We start from the raw sequence: 20,000 nt of genomic DNA on the forward strand, positions 1-20,000 counted from the left end.
TCTCCAGAAAGGGTGTTTTGTATGAGTTTTAAAGGTTTTGTACGAAAGAAGCTTAAAAAAAAAACATTCAAAAAGACACTGTTATAACGAAGTTTTAATTTTCAATTCAGCGTGTTTTCCATGCTTTTTAGCGCTTTGGTAGGTAAGGGACGGAAAACACTCAAAAGACACGTTTTGTTAATGTTGTTTTCTTTTCCAATATAGGATGCTTTTCACGCAGTTTAGCGCTTTGGTACCATATTACCTCATATAACACGTTTTTACAATGTTGTTTTGATTCTTCTTATAGGGTGCTTTGTATGCATTTTTCAGTTTTTCTCCCTAACATGATTGTAATTACTCAATTCACATTTTTGGTAATGTTGTAATGTTTACCCATGTAAAGTCGTATACATGTGTTTTAGCTAAGAAGGTAAAAATCACTAATATTACATGTTTCTGAAAATGATTTTTCCTTTCATATAATGGGTACTCTGGATGCAATTTTTGCGTTGTGGTACCTAGCAAGATGAAAGACACTAAAAAAAAATAAAATATGTTAATTGTAATGTTTATTTTTTTCGTAAATGGTGTTTACATATGTTTTTTGCCTTTTAGTTCTTCTTGCTTCTTGAAGTTCGTTCTTAAAACACTCAAAAGTCACGCGTTTTATACTGTTTTTTTTTTTTTTCAGATAGGGTGTTTTCCATGCTTTTTCAGCGTTTTGTTGCTTGAAACGCTCATAAATACCCAAGTGGTACTTTTCTGTTAATGTTTTTTCGTTACCCCATATAGGTTGTTTTGCATGTATTTTGACGTTTTCGTACCTAACAAAATGAAAATCAGTCAAAACACACATTTTTGTTAATGTCTTTCTCTTCTTAAAGAAAAGGTGCTTTCAATGAGATTTAGCGTTTTTCTACATAAGAAGCTTAAAACAATTGATAAATTTAATTTAGCATTTTGGTATGTAAGCTGAAAATCACTCACAAGGCATATTTTTGGTGATGTTTTCTTTTCCCGACTAAAGTGCTTTCCATACAGTTTAGTGCATTTGTCTCCGACAAGCCCAAAAACACTCATATTACATGTTTTTAGCATTGTTGTTCTGAGTCTTCTTATAGGCTACTTTACATACATTCTGGCGTTTTGGACCGTAACATTGCGGTAATCACTCATAATACACGTTTCTAGTAATGCTGTTCTATTTCTCCAAATGGAGTGCTATTCATGTTGTTTACCGTTTTGGTATCTGTGTAACTGAAAAACGCTCATAATATATATTTTTGTTAATATAGTTTCGTTTTACATATTGAGTACTTTGTATACGTTTTTATCGTTTTAGTACCTGACAATCTCAAAAACACTAAGAAGACACGTTTTCGATGATTTGTTTTCCATGCATTTTGGCGTTTTGGTGCCTAATATGCTAATTAACACCCAAATGAAGCGTTTCTGATTATATATCCCATATAAAGTGCTTTGCATGCATTTCGTCATTTTGATATCTAACAAGGTAGAAAAAAAATAAAATAAAACACTAACAGCACTGGTTTTTGGGAATGTGGTTTTGTTTCACCAGAAACATTTTTTGCATGCGTTTCAGTGTTTTTGTAGGAAAGAAGGAAAAAACACTCCAAAGACACGATTTTGATAAATTTGTATATTTTGTTTTTTAATATAGCCTGTTTTTCATACTTTTTTCGTTTTGGTACGTAAGAATTTGAAATAAAAAAAAATACACGTTTTTATTAATTTTGTCTTTTACCAAAAGTGTGTATTATGAGTGATCAATACCATATTAGGGACCAAAACGCCAAAATGCATGTAAAGCACACTATAAGAAGAATCAGAACAACATTGCAGAAAAACTGGTTGTGAACTTTTTAGGTCCGGGAAAGCTTAAAGTGCATGCAAAGCATATTAAAAAAAAAAGTATTTGAGTGTTTTTCAGGCTTTTACGTAGCGAAACGCTAAAGAGCATGGAAAAAAATCTTACTCGTGTCTTTGGAATGTTTTTGGGCTTGTTTCGTGCAAAATCTCCATAAAGCATTAAAAAAACAATTTCTTATACAACAGAACAACTTTACAAAAAAAAAAAAAAAAAAGTTTCGAGTCGTTTTAGGGACTAAAACGCCAAAATAAATAGAATGCGTCCTATATAGGACCATGCTTTTTAGCGTTCTGGTGCCTAATACGTTAATAAACAAGCAAAGAAAACGTTTCTGTGAAGGTCTTTTCATTACTCTATATTAAGTGCTTTACATGCATTTTGACGTTTTGGTAGCTAACAAGTTTTTTTTTTTTAGTGTTGTTTTGTTTCTTTAGAAAAGTGTAATTTGTATGCGTTTTAGCGTTTTCGTACGTAAGGTCAAAAGAACTCTAAAGACACGGTTTTGATGGAGTTTTGTTTTCCAACTAATTTTTCCAATGCTTTTATACGTTTTGGTATCGAAATAAAAATGAAAAGCACTGAAAAGACACACTAATGGTTATGCTGTTTTATTTTTCTATATAGGATGCTTTGATTACACTTTAGCGTTTGGAATACATACATATATATATATATATATATATATATATATATATATATATATATATATATATATATATATATATATATATATATATATATATATATATATATATATATATATATATATATATATATATATATATATATATATATATATGGTAACGTTCTTTTTTTCTAAATATAGCTTTTTGATACCTAAGAAGCTCAAAAACATACATAATACACGTTTTTAGTAATGTCTTTTTATGTCCCCATATAGGATTCTTTGGATGCATTTTGGCGTTTTTATATGTAACAATTTCAAAAACACTCAAAATTACATTTTTTTGTTTTTTGTTAATATTGTAACGTTTCTCTATATAGCTTCCTATTGATGTGTTTTAGCGTTTTGGTACCTAAGAATCTCAAAAACACACATAATACATTTTTTTCTTAGTATCTTTTCGTTTCCGAGTACTTTCCATGCACTATAATATTTTTCTTCGTAAAAAAAAAAAGAATGAAAAACTCACGTTTTTGATAAAGTTATATATACTGTTTCTTTATTAAGGATGTTTTCCCTGCGTTTTAGCGTTTTGGTACGCAAGTTGCTTGAAAACAATGAAAAAGATGTTTTTGGTAATGAAAAAAGACATTTTTGGTAATGTTGTTTGATTTTCCCATATAGGTTATTTCCAGTGTTTTTTTTAGCATTTTAGTGTCTAATACTTTCATAAGCACTCAACAGACACGTTTATTAAAATGTCCTTTCCTTTCCCGATATACGGTGCTCTTTGTGCATTTTGGCTTTTTCGTACTTAACAATTTGAAATACAATAAAAATACATATTTTTGGTGTTGTTCTGTTTCTCAATATAGAGCTGTTCATGCGATTTAGTGTTTTGGTACTAAAGAAACTCAAAAAACACTCATAATACACGTTTATCGCAATGTCTTTTCGTTTCCTGATATAGGTTACTTTTCATGCATTTTGGCGGTTTTTGTACGTAACGAGCTCAAAAACACTCAAAATACTTGTTTTTGGTAATATTACTCTGTTTCTCCATAAAAGGTGTTTCTCATGCGTTCTAGCGATTTAGTACGTAACTAGTTAAAAAAATCTCAAAAGACACTTTTTTGGTACTGTTGTTTTGTTCTATATTATATTGCTTTCCATGTTTTTTTTTTTTTTAGGGTTCTACTGTCTAACATGCACAAATAAATTTAAAAGGTACGTTTCTTGAGATGTCGTTTTGTTTTCCTATTTAGGGGAGTGCGTGGATTTTGGCGTTTTGATACCTAACGATGTAAAAAAAAAAACTTTGAAAATACACGTATTTGGCAATGTTTTTATGTTTCTCCATATATAATGTTGTACTCAAAGAGAAAGAAATACATTTTCATAGCAGACCAAAAGAAAATACGTATATCAGAACAATATGGTAAAAAAGGAAAAAAAAAAACCTTATTGTACATGTCTTGCAGTGGATGAAATTCATGCGTCTTAGCGTTTTGGTACATAAGAAGCTCAAAAGCACCCATAAAAAACGTTTCACGTAATGTTCTTTCGTGACCCCCATATAGGGAAATGCATTTCCTATGTAAGAATCTGAAAAACACTCAAACTACACGTTTTTGGCAGTCATGATGTTTTCCCATAATGTGTGCTTTGCATGCATTTTAGCCTTTCGGTACGTAAGTAGCTCAAAAAACACCGAAAAGAGAAGCTTTTGGTAATTACTTTTTTTTCCCCCATATGACGTTCTTTCCATGTTTTTTTTTAGCGTCTTAGTACCTAGCACGCTCATAAATACTAAAAAGACACGCTTATGGAAATCTCATTTCCTCTCACCATATAGAGTGTTTTACATTTAGTTTGGCGTTTTGTAACTACCAAAGTGAAATGCACTCAAAATACACATTCTTTGTAAAGTTGTACTGTTTCTCCATATTGTGCTATTTATGCTATTTAGGGTTTTGGTACCCAAAAAGCTCAAAATCATTGCTACCACACGTGTTTGGTAACGTTATTTTACGTTTCCCCATAGGGCGTACTTTGCTTGTAATTTGGCGTTTGTGTACTTAACAAGCTCAAAAAGAAAAAAAAAAACACGAAACACCTGTTTTTGATAATGTTATTGTTTCTACACAAAAGGTGTTATGTATGCGTTTTAGCGTTTTGGTACGTAAGTACCAAAACGTTCATAGAGTAATGGGGTTCCGCCAGGCTTCGGAGCCCAGAACAGCTTCACTGGTCCGGAGGCATTCTGCTCCTTCGAGTTCTCTACCTCGTTGGGGTGGTGGGCCGTCAGGGTGATTTGCCGAGTCGGTGGGTCAAACCCCACTTACCCTCGACAGCGGTAGTCACTCTGGCGCTTCCGGGATGACGGCCCGCTGGTGGGGGGGTAGCGCTCTTCCTGCCCTCAAATACCAGTGGGTTCATGGCTTTGATAATGGGGTACACGGGGTGGATGCGGTCCCAGTCCCCCTTGGGTCCGAGGGGCGTGCATAGAGCTTCCGTGCACGTCCTGACGACCCAGAGCGTCCTAGCAGAGTTCGTAGTCTGCGAACTGGTGTTTCGTGCTGCGGCGGGTCTAGTAGCTCAGGTATCCAACCGCCTGGCTGAGGGTGGCGTCCTCAGAACCAGAATCCTGTCGGGGGCAACCTCGGCAGGTAGGTTTCGCATCACCTGTGCCGTTGAAGACGGTAGGTGTGAGTAGTGCTGGCTCTGCCCACTACCCTGTCGTCCCCTCCAAAGGGGAAGTCCTGGCCGCCGGTATCGGCTGCTTGGTCACCAAGCACCGGTAAATGGCTTTTGGATTAAGCACAAGACGCTAAAAATTTAGAATACACGTAAAATACACGCTTTGGTAATGCTTTTCTGCTTCTCCATATACAGTGCATTTTAATATTCTGGTACCTAATAAGCGTAAAAAACACTCATAATACACGTTTCTAGTAATGTTTTTTTTTTTTTTTCCACATTTAAAGTAGTTTGAAGCATTTTGTTTTTTTGTAACATGCTCAAAACGATACTTTTTTTGGTATAAATTTTTTTTTTTTCCATAAAGATATACATGCGTTTTAGCGTTTTCTTACGTAAGTGGCTGAAAACACTGGAAAGAATCGTTTTTGGTAATGTTCTTTTTGTTTTCCCATAGAGAGTTTTTTTCATGCTTTTTAGCGTTTCGATTCGTAGCACGCTTGCAAACACTCTAAAGACACGTTTCTCCATATGCTTTTTATGCATTTTAGCGTTTTGGTACCTAAGAATGTCAAATACATTCAAAATATATATTTTTTTTGTAGTGTTGTTGTTTCTTCATATAGAGTGCTATTCATTCGTTTTAGCGTGTTGGTACCTGAAAAGCTCAAAAGCTTTAACACATCTTGTTAGTAATATCTTCTCTTTTCCCCATATAGAGTACTTTCCACGCATTTTTTTTTTTTTTGCATTTTTCTACGTAATAATCTCAAAAACACTCCAAATACCCTTTTTTTTTATATCCTCTTTTTCCATGAAGGGCGTTTTACTTACTTTTTAGCGTTTTAGTAAGTACCTCAAAACACTAAAAAGAGACGTTTTTGTGAAAGTTTTGTTTTTACTTATAAAGTGTTTTCCATGCTTTTTAGTATTTTGATTTCTAGCGCAGACATAAACACTCAAAAGTAATGTTTCCGGAAATTTCGTTTTCTTATCCAGTATAAGCTGTTTTGTATGCTTTTTGGCGTTTTGGTACCTTACAAAGTGAAAACACTCAAAATACTTGTTTTGGGTTATGTTGTTCTGTTTCTCTAGAAAAGATGTTTTGCATGCGTTTAAACGTTTTGGTGAATAAATGGTTTAAAACATTCTAAAGAAACGTTTTTGCTAATGTTTTATTTTTCCATACAAGGTGATATGTATGCTTTTTACTGTTTATTGTGCCTAACACGCTGAAAAAAAAAAAAAACTCAAAAGACACATTTGTGTTAAAGCCCATATAAGTGGATTTGCATGCATTTTGGCGTTTGGTACCTAACAATGGGAAAACACTCAAAATACACGTCTTTGCTAATGAAGTTTTGTTTCTCCACACAGAGTGCTATTCACGCCTTTTAATGTTTTGGTACCTGAGAAGCTTAATAAATCTCATCAAACACGTTTCTCTTACTATTATTTTCTTTCCCCATATAGAGTATTTTCCATGCATTTGAAAATTTTGTACGTAACAAACTCAAAAACTCTGAAAAATACATGTTTTAGCTAAAGTTATACTGTTTCTCCATAAAGGGTGTTTTGCCTCCGTTTTAGCGTTTTGGTACGTAAGTAGCTTTCTTGCGTTCTGATGCCTAATATATCCATAATCACTCAACAAAGACGTTTCTTAAAATGCTGCTTGATTTCCCTATATAAAGTGCTTTACATGCATTTTGACTTTTTCGTACCAAACAATGTGAAATACACTCAAACTACACGTTTTTTGGTAGAGTTATTCTGTTTTTCCATATAGAGAGTTCTTCACCCGTTTTAGCGTTTTGATACTTGAGAAGCTTAAAAATAACATTACGTTTCTCGTAATATCTTTTTGTCTCCCCATACAGGTCGCTCTGTATGCATTTTGGCGTTTATGTACGTAACAAGCTCAAAAAACACTGAGAATACGTGTTTTTGGTAATGTTACTCTTCGTCTTCATAAAGGGTGTTTTGCGTGCATTTTAGCACGTATGTAGGTAAAAAAAAAAAAAATTCAAAACACTCGTTTTGTTATCACATATAGGCTTCTTTACAACCTTTTTAGAGATTTCTTGTATAACATGCACAAAGATACTCAAAAGATACGTATTCTTAATGTCGTTTCTCTTTCCCATATATAGCACATTGCATGCACAATGACGTTTTGGTACTTGACAGTGTAAAAAAAAAACACTTAAAATACATGCTTTTGGTAATATTGTTGTTTCTCCATATGGAGTGCTATTCAACACCTTTTTCTGCTTTTTAGTACCTAAGAAGCACAGAAAACACTCCTAAATCATGTATTTCGTAATATCCTTTCGTTTTCCCATTTTTCCCTTCTTTCATTTTCATTATTTTTCCATATAGATTGTTTCATTCATGCGTTTCAGCGTTTTGGTGACTAGGAAGATCAAAAACACAAAAAATACACGTCTCTCGTAATTTTCTTTAGTTTCCCGATGTAGTGTACTTTCCATGCATTTTATCGTTTATGTACGTAACAAGCTGAAACACACTCATAATACTTGTTTTTGATAATGTTACCCTGTGTCTCAGTAAAGGTGGTTTTACATGCGTTGTGGGGTTTTGTTAGTTAAGTAGCCCAAAAACATTCACAAAGGAACGTTTTTAGTAATGTTATTTTGTTTTCCAATATCAGGTGCTTTCGATAATTTTTAGCGTTTTGTTGTCAAACATGTACAAAAACGTTTATAATATACCTTTCCTTTAATGTAGTTTTATTTCACCGTGGAGGTTGCTTTGCATGCATTTTGGTGTTTTGTTATCAAACGATGTGAAAAAAAAAAAAAAAACACAAAATACACATTTTTTGCATTGTTATTCTGTTTCTCCACATACAGAGGTATTCTTGCGTTTCAGCGTTTTGGTACCTAAGAAGCTCAAAGCCACTCAAAATACACGTCTCTTGTAAGGTTCTTTAGTTTCCTGTTGTAGGGTACTTATAATATATATTTGAGGTTTCGTACGTAACAAGCTGGAAAACACTGAAAATGCACTTGTTTTTCAAGATATTAATGTTTTCTATAAAGGTGTTTTGCAGGTGTTTTAGCGTTTCGGTACGTAAGCAGCTATAAAACACTCAAAAGACACATAATAATAATGTTTTTTTTTTTCCCATATCAAGTTTTTTCCTTGCTTTTTAGTGTTCTCGTGCCTTCCAAGGACACTCAAAAGACATGTTTATGTAAATGAAATTTCAAATCACAATTGAGGGTGCTTTGTATGCATTTTTGCATTTTTGATATTTAAGAATGTAAAAAATATTTGATAATGTTGTTCTCTTTCCGAGACAGAGTGCTATTCATGCTTTTTAGCTTTTTTCATACCTAAGGCGATCCAAAACACCCATAATACGTATTTCTAGTAATATTCCTTCATTTCCTCAAATATAATTCTTTCTATGCATTTTGTTATTTTTATACGTAACAGCCTAAAAAAACAAGACTCAAAATACTTGTTTTTCGTAGTGCCATTCTTTTTCCATTAAGTGTGTTTTCCATGCGTTTTAGCATTTTGGCACGTAAGAAGATAAAAACCGTCAAAGGATATGTTTTTTTGTAATGTTGTCTGGTATTCCCATAAAGGGTGATTTCCATGTATTTTAGTATTTTGGTGCATAACATGCTCATAAACACCAAAAACATGTTTCTAGAAATGTTTATTTTCCCCATATAGGGTACTTTGCAAGCATTTTGGCAGGAACTTTATTGGTAATGTTTTGTTTTCATATAGCAGGTGCTTTCGATGCTTTTTAGCATTTTGTTGTGAAACCTGGAGAAAAAAAAAAAAAAAACACTCATAAGATACGTTTCTTGTAAAATCGTTTAATTTCACCGTAGAGGTTGCTTTGCATGCATTTTGGCGTTTTCATGTCTAACATTGTGAAAACACACAAAATACTCATTTTTTGTAATGCTGTTCTGTTTCTCCTTATACAGTGCTATTTATACATTTTAGCGCTTTGGTACCTAAGAAGCTCAAAAACATTCAAAATACACATCTCTCGTAATGTTGTTTTGTTTGCCAATGTTGTGTACTTTCAAAACATAATTGCAGTTTTTTTACATAACAAGCTCAAAAATATTGAAAATACACTTTTTTTAAAGTTATTGTGTTTCTCTATATTGTTTTTTCATGCCGTTTAGTGTTTTGATATATAAGTAGCTAAAAAAAAAAAGAAAAACCCTCAAAAGACACGTTTTTGGTATTTTTTTTTTCTCTCATATAAGGTGTTTTCCATGCGTTTTAGTGTTTTCATGCCTAAAACGCATCAAAATACACTCAAAAGAAATGTTCCTGGAAGTGGAGTTTCAAATCACAATAGGGGGTGCTTAACATGCATTTTAGCGTTCTGCAATCTAAAAATGTGAAAAACATTCATAATGCACATTTTTGATAATGTTGTTCTCCTATTCATGCGTGATAGCGTTTTAATACGTAAGACGATCAAAAGCACTTATAGTACCCAGTTCTAATAATGTTCTTTCGGTGCCCCATATAAGGTACTTTCCTTGCATTTTGTCCTTTATATACGTAATAAACACAAAAAATACTCAAAATATTTGTTTTTCATGATATTATTCTTTCTTTTGATATATAACATGCTTATAAACACTCCAAATGTGCGTATCTGGAAATGACATTTCTTTTCCTCATATACGGAGCTTTGCATGCATTTTGTCAGTTTTGTGCCTAACAAAGCAAAAGACACTCAAAATACACGTTTTTGGTACCTGATGTTGTTCTGTTTCTCCATATATTGACTTTTGGACACAAAGCTAAAAAAAAAAATATCATAGCAGTTTTTTCGAAATGTCTTTTCGTAATTAAATATAGGATATTTTGCATGAATTAACCCGTTTTCGTACAATCATTCATCCCTTTCTCTGGTAAACTCTGGAACTCCCTGCCTGCTTCTGTATTTCCACCTTCCTATGACTTGAATTCCTTCAGGAGGGAGGTTTCAAGACACTTATCCACCAATTTTTGACCACTGCCTTGACCCTTTTACGGGACTGGCATTTCAGTGGGCATTTTTTTATTGATTTTTGTTGCCCTTGGCCAGTGTCCTTCTTACATAAAAAAAAAAAAAAAAACATAACAATATGAATAACACTCATAACACGTTTTTCATGTTTTTTTTTTTTTTTCTGCATATAGAGTGCTATTTCCCGTTTCGTTACTTAATAATAATACACGTTTCTGGTAATTTCTTTATGTTTCACCATATAGGGTAAATTTCATGCATTTTGCCGTTTCTGTACATTACAAGTTGAATAAGACTTATAATACACATTTTTGGTAATGTTATTCTGTTTCTCCATAATGGCACTTATGTAAGAATTTTATCGATTTGGTACTTAAGAAGCTCGAAAACACAGAAAAGACACCTTTTTAGTAATGTTGTTTTGTATTGAAAATAAGGGGTTTCCATGCATTTTAGCGTTTTGGTGCCTAAAACGCTCAAAACCCTAAAAAGACACGTTTCTGGTAATTTCGCTTTGTTTCCATATATAGAATGTTTCGCATATATTTGACCATTTTGGTACCTAACAATGTAAAAAAAAAAAAATCACTCAAAATACAAGTTTTTGATAATGTTGTTCTTTTTGTCCATATATAGTGCCATTCAACGTGTTCAACAAGTTCAAGAACACTCCTAATACACGTTGCTCGTAATGTCCTTTTGTTTAACTACATAGGGTACTTTTTTTTTTTTATGTAGGAAGGACACTGGCAAAGGGCAACAAAAATCTAATAAAAAAAATGCCCACTGAAATGGCAGTCCCATAAAGGGTCAAAACAGTGGTCAAAAATTGATGAATAAGTGTCTTGAAACTTCCCTCTTGAAGGAACTCAAGTCAAAGGAAGGTGGAAATACAGAAGCAGGCAGGGAGTTCCAGAGTTTACCAGAGAAAGGGATGAATGATTGAGAATACTGGTTAACTCTTGCGTTAGAGAGGTGGACAGAATAGGAGTGAGAGAAAGAGGAAAGTCTTCTGCAGTGAGGCCGCGGAAGGAGGGTAGGCATGCAGTTAGCAAGATCAGAGGAGCAGTTAGCATGAAAATAGCGGTAGAACACAGCTAGATATGCAACATTGCGGCGGTGAGAGAGAGGCTGAAGACAGTCAGTTAGAGGAGAGGAGTTGATGAGACGAAAAGCTTTTGATTCCAACCTGTGTAGAAGAGCAGTATGAATGTAACCCCCCCAGACATGTGAAGCATACTCCATACATGGACGGATAAGGCCCTTGTACAGAGTTAGCAGCTGGGGGGGTGAGAAAAACTGGCGGAGACGTCTCAGAACATCTAACTTCATAGAAGCTGTTTTAGCTAGAGATGAGATGTGAAGTTTCCAGTTCAGATTATAAGTAAAGGACAGACCGAGGATGTTCAGTGTAGAAGAGGGGGACAGTTGAGTGTCATTGAAGAAGAGGGGATAGTTATCTGGAAGGTTGTGTCGAGTTGATAGATGGAGGAATTGAGTTTTTGGGGCATTGAACAATACCAAGTTTGCTCTGCCCCAATCAGAAATTTTAGAAAGATCAGAAGTCAAGCGTTCTGTGGCTTCCCTGCGTGATATGTTTACCTCCTGAAGGGTTGGACGTCTATGAAAAGACGTGGAAAAGTGAAGGGTGGTATCACCAGCGTAGGAGTGGATAGGACAAGAAGTTTGGTTTAGAAGATCATTAATGAATAATAAGAAGAGAGTGGGTGACAGGACAGAACCCTGAGGAACACCACTGTTAATAGATTTAAGAGAAGAACAGTGACCGTCTACCACAGCAGCAATAGAACGGTCAGAAAGGAAACTTGAGATGAAGTTACAGAGAGAAGGATAGAAACCGTAGGAGGGTACTTTGGAAATCAAAGCTTTGTGCCAGACTCTATCAAAAGCTTTTGATATGTCCAAGGCAACAGCAAAAGTTTCACAAAAATCTCTAAAAGAGGATGACCAAGACTCACTAAGGAAAGCCAGAAGATCACCAATAGAGCGGCCTTGACGGAACCCATACTGGCGATCAGATATAAGGTTGTAAAGTGATAGATGTTTAATAATCTTCCTGTTGAGGACAGATTCAAAAACTTTAGATAGGCAGGAAATTAAAGCAATAGGACGGTAGTTTGAGGGATTAGAACGGTCACCCTTTTTAGGAACAGGTTGAATTGTAGGCAAAATTCCAGCAAGAAGGAAAGGTAGATGTTGCAGACAGGGCTGAAAGAGTTTGACTAGGCAAGGTGCAAGCACGGAGGCACAGTTTCGGAGAACAATAGGAAGGACCCCATCAGGTCCATAAGCCTTCCGAGGGTTTAGGCCAGCGAGGGCATGGAAAACATCATTGCGAAGAATTTTAATACGTGGCACGAAGTAGTCAGAGGGTGGAGGAGAGGGAGGAACAAGCCCAGAATCGTCCAAGGTAGAGTTTTTCGCAAAGGTTTGAGCGAATATTTCAGCTTTAGAAGTAGATGTGAGAGCAGTGGTGCCATCTGGTTGAAATAGAGGAGGGAAAGAAGAAGAAACAAAGTTATTGGAGATATTTTTGGCTAGATGCCAGAAATCACGAGGGGAGTTAGATCTTGAAAGGTTTTGACATTTTCTGTTAATGAAGGAGTTTTTGGCTAGTTGGAGAACAGACTTGGCATGGTTCCGGGTAGAAATATAAAGTGCATGAGATTCTGGTGATGGAAGGCTTAGGTACCTTTTGTGGGCCACCTCTCTATCATGTATAGCACGAGAACAAACTCTGCTAAACCAAGGTTTAGAAGGTTTAGGACGAGAAAAAGAGTGAGGAATGTACGTCTCCATGCCAGACACTATCACCTCTGTTATGTGCTCAGCACACAAAGACGGGTCTCTGACACGGAAGCAGTAGTCATTCCAAGGAAAATCAGCAAAATACCTCCTCAGGTCCCCCCAACTATCAGAGGCAAAACACCAGAGGCACCTTCGCTTAGAGAGATCCTGAGAAGGGATTGGAGCGATAGGACAAGATAAAGATATGATATTGTGATCGGAGGAGCCCAACAGAGAAGAAAGGGTGACAGCACAAGCAGAAGGATTAGAGGTCAGGAAAAGGTCAAGAATGTTGGGCGTATCTCCAATACTGTCAGGGATACGAGTAGGGTGTTGCACCAATTGCTCTAGGTCATGGAGGATAGCAAAGTTGCACGCTAGTTCACCAGGATGATCAGTGAAGGGAGAGGAAAGCCAAAGCTGGTGGTGAACAATGAAGTCTCCAAGAATGGAGATCTCTCCAAAAGGGAAGAGGGTCAGAATGTGTTCCACTTTGGAAGTTAAATAGTCAAAGAATTTCTTATAATCAGAGGAGTTAGGTGAGAGGTATACAGCACAGATAAATTTAGTATGAGAGTGACTCTGTAGTCGTAGCCAGATGGTGAAAAACTCGGAAGATTCAAGAGCGTGGGCACGAGAGCAGGTTAAGTCATTGCGCACATAAACGCAGCATCCAGCTTTGGATCGAAAATGAGGATAGGGAAAGTAGGAAGGAACAAGAAAAGGGGCTACTGTCAGTTGCTTCAGACACCTGAGTTTCAGTGAGGAAAAGAAGATGAGGTTTAGAAGAGGAGAGGTGGTGTTCTATAGATTGAAAATTAGATCTTAGACCGCGAATGTTGCAGAAGTTAATGAAGAAAAAGTTGAGGGGGGTGTCAAGACAATTAGGGTCGTCGACAGAAAGGCAGTCCGACCTGGGGACATTTATGGTCCTTTCCCCAGATGGGGACTCCGAGGCTGGTGTAGGAGTCGCCATGATGATTTTAAAATTTTTGAGTGAAGGGTGTGTGCGTTATTAGGTGCTTGTATTTTTGTGTGGAGGAAGAGAGTTGTCTTTAGAAGGCAGGCTGTGACTGCCCCCTTGTGTTGTGAGACACAAAGGGAAACGAACGTTCAGTGAGGCCACAGCTGGGTTTAATGATAAGTTCACAGCACCACATGAACAGTGCTTTAGACCTCACTGGGAGGAATGATCGTTTCGGCAGGTGTCTACTGCCTCCTCCTGTGGAGGCATTTATATACGTAACAAGCTCAAAAACACTCAAAATACTTAATTTTGGTAATGTTTTTCTGTGTCTCAATTAATGGAATTTTCCATGCTTTAAGCTTTTTTCGTAGGTGAGCACCACAAAACACTGAAAAAGAACATTTTTGGTAATATATATATATATATATATATATATATATATATATATATATATATATATATATATATATATATATATATATATATATATATATATATATATATATATATATATATATATATATACCCCGTGGGGTACACGGGGCGGATGCGGTCCCAGTCCCCCTCGGGTCTGAGGGGCGTGCATAGAGCCTCCGTGCACGTCCTCTCAGACCCAGAGCGTCCTAGCAGAGTTCGTAGTCTGCGAACGGTTTGTCATGCTGCGGTGGGCCTAGTTGCTCAGGTAGCCAACCGTCTGGCTGAGGGTGGCGTCCTCAGAACCGGAATCCTATGTAACAGGCTCAAAAACATGCTAAATATACGTTTATGGTTATATGTTTATGGTTATACTGTTTTTCCATACAGGGATTTTTTTCCATGCGTTCCAGTATTTTAGTACGTATGTCAGGAACCCTGAAAAGAGACGTTTTTATTTTATTTTATTTTTATTTTTTTTACCAATATATGGCGCTTTCCATGATTTTTTTTATCGTTTTCATAAGCATTCAAAAGACAGGATTTTTTTAAAATCTCGTTTCTTTTTTTCCAATATAGAGTTCTTTGGATGAATTTTGCCGTTTTTGTATCTAACAATGTAAAATACACTCAAAACACACGTTTTTTTTTTCTTTTTTTGCCATGTAAAGTCTATGCGTTTTAGGATTTTCGTACTCAAGAAGCTCAAAAACACTCATAATATACGATTCTCGTAATGTTCTTTCGTTTTCCTTATTAAGTATTTTCCATGCGTTTTGGTGTTTCTATAAGTAAGAAACTAAAAAAAACACTCAAAATACTTGTTTTGGGTAAAGTTACACACTTTCTCCTTAAAGGAAGTTTTACATATGTTATAGGGCTTTGGTTCGTAAGTAGGCCAAAAATATTCAAAAGACGTTTTTTTTTTTTCTTTTTGTAAAATTTTGTTTTCCCATATAGGGTTTTTTTTTTTTTTAGTTTAATGCCTAACACGCTAATAAACACTCAAAACACACGTATCTGGAAATATCTTTTCTTTTCCCTCTATTGGGTGCTTTGGATGCATTTTGGTGTTTTGGTACCAAATAATGTAAAATATGCTCAAAATACATGTTTTTGTTAATAATGTTCTATTTCTCCATTTAGAGTGCTATTCATGTGTATTACCGCTTTGAAACATTAAAAGCTAAAAAAAACTCGCGTTTCTTGTAAAGACTTTTCGTGTCCTCATACATGGCATTTTCCATGCATTTTGGTGTTTTGTACCCAACAATATCGAAACACTCAAAATGTCTGTTTTTGAAAATATTATTGTTTCATCTTCATAATGGGTGTTTTACATGCGTTTTTTGCGTTATGGTTCGTAAGCTGGTTCGTAAGTATAGTTCGCTCAAAACATTGAAAAGAGACGTTTTTAATAGTATTTATTTATTTTTTTATATTGGGTGTTTTCCTGGCTTTTTAGTGTTTTTCTTCCTAGCACGCTCAAATACACTCAAAAGACACGTTTCTGGAAATATCCTTTCCTTTCCCCCGTATAGGAAGATTTGCATGCAGTTTGGCGTTTTGGTACCTAACAATGTGAAATATCCTCAAAATACTCATTTTTAGTAATATTATTCTGTTTCTACATGGAGATTTCTAGTAACGTTTTTCGTTTCCCCATAGAGAGTACTTTCCATACATTTTGGCGTTTTTCTGCTTAACAAGCCCAAAAATGTTTTTCCATAAAAGTGTAATTTGCTTGCGTTTTAGCGTTTCGGTAATCAAGATATTCAAAAATACTTAAAAGACACGTTTTTTGTGATGCTTTTTTTTTTTTTTTTATTCTTATATAGGGTGAATTACATTCTTTTAAGCTTTTTGGTGCCTAACACGCTCGAAAACCTAAAACAATGAAAAGACACTTTTCTGGTAATGTAGTTTCGTGTCCCTATTTAAGAGGCTTTGCGTACATTTCAGTGTTTTGATACCTAACTATGAAAAACACTCAAAATTCGCAGTTTTGTTAATGTTGTTTTTTCTCCATACAGAGTGCTATTCATGCGTTTTGGTGTTTTTTGATACCTAAAAAGCCCAAAAACTCTAATAATACACCTTTCTCGTAATGACTTTTCATTTCCCCATATATGGTACTTTTCATGCTATTTGGCATTTTACTATTTAAGTTCAAAAGCATTGAAATTTTCTTTTTTTCGTAATGTTATTCTGTTTTTCCATAAAGGGTGTTTTGCTTGCGATTTTGCGTTTTGGCTAGTAGCTCAAAAAAAAAAAAAAAAAAAATATATATATATATATATATATATATATATATATATATATATATATATATATATATATATATATATATATATATATATATATATATATATATATATATATATATATATATATATATATATATATATATATATATATATATATATATATATATATATATATATATATATATATATATATATATATATATATATATATATATATATATATATATATATATATATATATATATATATATATATATATAAAAGGTTTTTGGTAATGTTTTCTTTTCCCATATCGGGTATTTTCCATAATTTTTAGTGTTTTGATTCCTAACACGCTCATAAATATTCAAAAGACACTTTTTTTCGGGGAAAATCTTGGTTTCTTACCCTATATATGATGCTTTCAATGCATTTTGGAGTTTTGTTAAAGTTATTCTGTTTCTCTATATAGAGTGCTATTCATTATTTATTCGCTTCCCACATGTTTTACATGCGTTTTAGGGTTTTGTTCTGAAAGTAGCTCAAAACACCTGAGAGATTTTTTTTTTTTTTCTTTTTTTTTCCAACATAGGGTGCCTTCCATGCTTTTTTAACGTTTCGGTGACTAACAAGCTCATAAACACTGAAAAGAGATGTTTCTGGAAATTCCGTTTTGTTTCCCCATATTTTGCTGATTTGGTACCTAACAATGTGATATATACTCAAAATAAACGTTTTTCCAATTCTTCATTTGTATTCTCATATAGGCTCATTTCCATGTTTTTTTTTTTTTTTACTTTTTTGTGGCTAAGACGCTCATAAAACACATTTCTAGAAATTTCGTTTTGTTTGCTCATATATGGACTTTCCATTCGTTTTAGCATTTTGGTACCTAAGAATGTGAAAAACACTCAAAATACACGTTTTTGGTAATGTTGTTTTGTTTCTCCATATAGAGGAATGTTTAGGCGTTTTCACATTTTGCTAAGTTTAAAAGCATTCATTATACACGTTTCTCGTAATATTCTTATATATATATATATATATATATATATATATATATATATATATATATATATATATATATATATATATATATATATATATATATATATATAGGTTATTTTCCATGCATTTTGGCGTTTTTCTACTTTACAAGCACAAAACACTCAAAATACTTTGTTTTATATATATATATATATATATATATATATATATATATATATATATATATTTTTTTTTTCCATGCATGCATGCATGCGTTTTATTGTTTTGTTACATAAGAAGCTAAAAAAAAAAACACACACACAAAAGACAAGTTTTTTTTTTTTATAATGTAGCTTTGTATTCCATATAGGGTGATTTCCATGCTCTTTAGCGTTTTGCTGCCTAGCACGCGTGTAAACACTGAAAAGACATATTTCTGGAAATCTCGTTTCCTTTTCCCTATATATCGTTTCGATGCATAAAACGCTTATAAACACTGAAAAGAAACGTCTCTGGAAATTTCCTTTCGTTTTCAATTATGAAGGGCTTTGCATGCACTTTGGTGTTTTGGTAACTAAGAATGTGAAAAAAACTGAAAAACACATTTTTGGTAAAGTTTGTCTGTTTCTTCATAATGAGTGGTATTTATGCAATTTAACGATTTTTATACCTAAGAAGCTTAAAAACACTGATAATACATGTTTCTCGTAATGTCTTTCGTTACCCCATATATGGTATTTTCAATGCATTTTGGGGAATTTGTGCGTAAAAAGTTCAAAATCGATGAAAATACTTGTTTTTGATAATGTTAATCTGTTTCTCCATAAAGTGTGTTTTGCAAGCGTTTTAGAGTTTTGGTACTTAAGGAGGTCAAAAAACACTGAAAAGAGACATTTTTGATATTTTTTCCCATATAGGGTGTTTTCTATTTCTTTTTTTTTTTTGTCTGTGTGTTTTCATTCCTAACACGCTCATAGAAACTAAACACAAAACAAAACAAAAGAAAAAAATGTTTTTTGGGGAAATTTCGTTTCCTTAACCCAAATTGGTCATTTCCCCAAATATTGTGCTTTGCATGCATTTTGTCGTTTTGGTACCTTGCAATGTGAAATGTACTCAATATACACGTTTTTGGTAATGTTGTTCTATCTCTTCATATATCGTACATTTTTATGCTTTTTAGGTTTTTGTGCCTATCACACTTACAAACACTCAAAAGACACGTTACTGGAAATGTTGTTTACTTCCATCTTATAGAGTGGTTTGCATGCATATTTCGTTAGGGCAACTAAGAATGTGAAATACACTCAAAATGCATGTTTTTTTTTTATTTTTTGTTTTTTTTTCCGTAAGGAATTCTTTTCATGTGTTTTAGAGTTTTCGTACCTAATAAGCTTACACTCATAATAAACGTTTCTCGTAATGTTTTTTTTTTTCTTTTCACATGTAAAGTTGTTCAAAATAATTGTTTTTGGTAGTTATTCTCCTTTCCAAACAGGGTTGCATATTTTTTTTAGCATTTTGTTACGTAAGTAGCTCGAAACACTGAAAAGACACGTTTTTGGTAATGCTTTTTTTTTTTTCATTTCCCATATAGGGTGCTTTCCATGCTTTTTAGCTTTTTCATGCCTAGCACGCTCACAAACACTTTAAAGACACATTTCTGGAAATCTCGTTCCGTTTCCCCATAGAGGGTGCTTTGTATGCAGTTTCGGGTTAAGGGACCTAACAATGTGAAATACACTCAAAATACACATTTTTGGTAATGTTATTCTATTTCTTCACAAAGAGTTTTAACGTTTTTGTGCGTAAGAAGTTCAAAAACACTTATAAGAGAAAATTCTCATAATGGCGTTTTCTTTAGCAATATAGGGTATTTTGAATACATTTTGAGGATTTTGTATATGTTTTAGTAACTAAGAAACAAAAAAGAAAGTCTTAAATCTTATCGCAGTTAGAGGAAACACACACCGTATGTACACAATAAATAACAAAGCTCTGGGTGCGAAAAAGATTTATGAGTTATACTTAGGAAAGCAATACATAGAGGCCAGAAAGAGGGCAAACAGGGTATTAGGATTAATTTTTAGGAGTATTAAAAGTAGAAGTTCTGAAGTAATGTTAAAATTATATTTGGCACTGGTCAGACGCTGTGCAGTTCTGGTCCCCATATTATAGGAAGGATGTAAGTCTATTAGAATCAGTACACAGGAGAATGTCTAAAAGGATACAGGGGATAAGGAGTATTCCTCACGAAACGAGATTGAAGCTGTTAAATTTCCATTCTTTAGAGAGACGTAGGTTAAGATGGGACCTGATAGACGTCATTAAGTGGTATAAGGGTTATAACAAGGGGG

The sequence above is a fragment of the Scylla paramamosain genome, chromosome 38 (genome assembly GCF_035594125.1).
Source record: "Scylla paramamosain isolate STU-SP2022 chromosome 38, ASM3559412v1, whole genome shotgun sequence".
Lineage (NCBI taxonomy): Eukaryota > Metazoa > Arthropoda > Malacostraca > Decapoda > Portunidae > Scylla > Scylla paramamosain.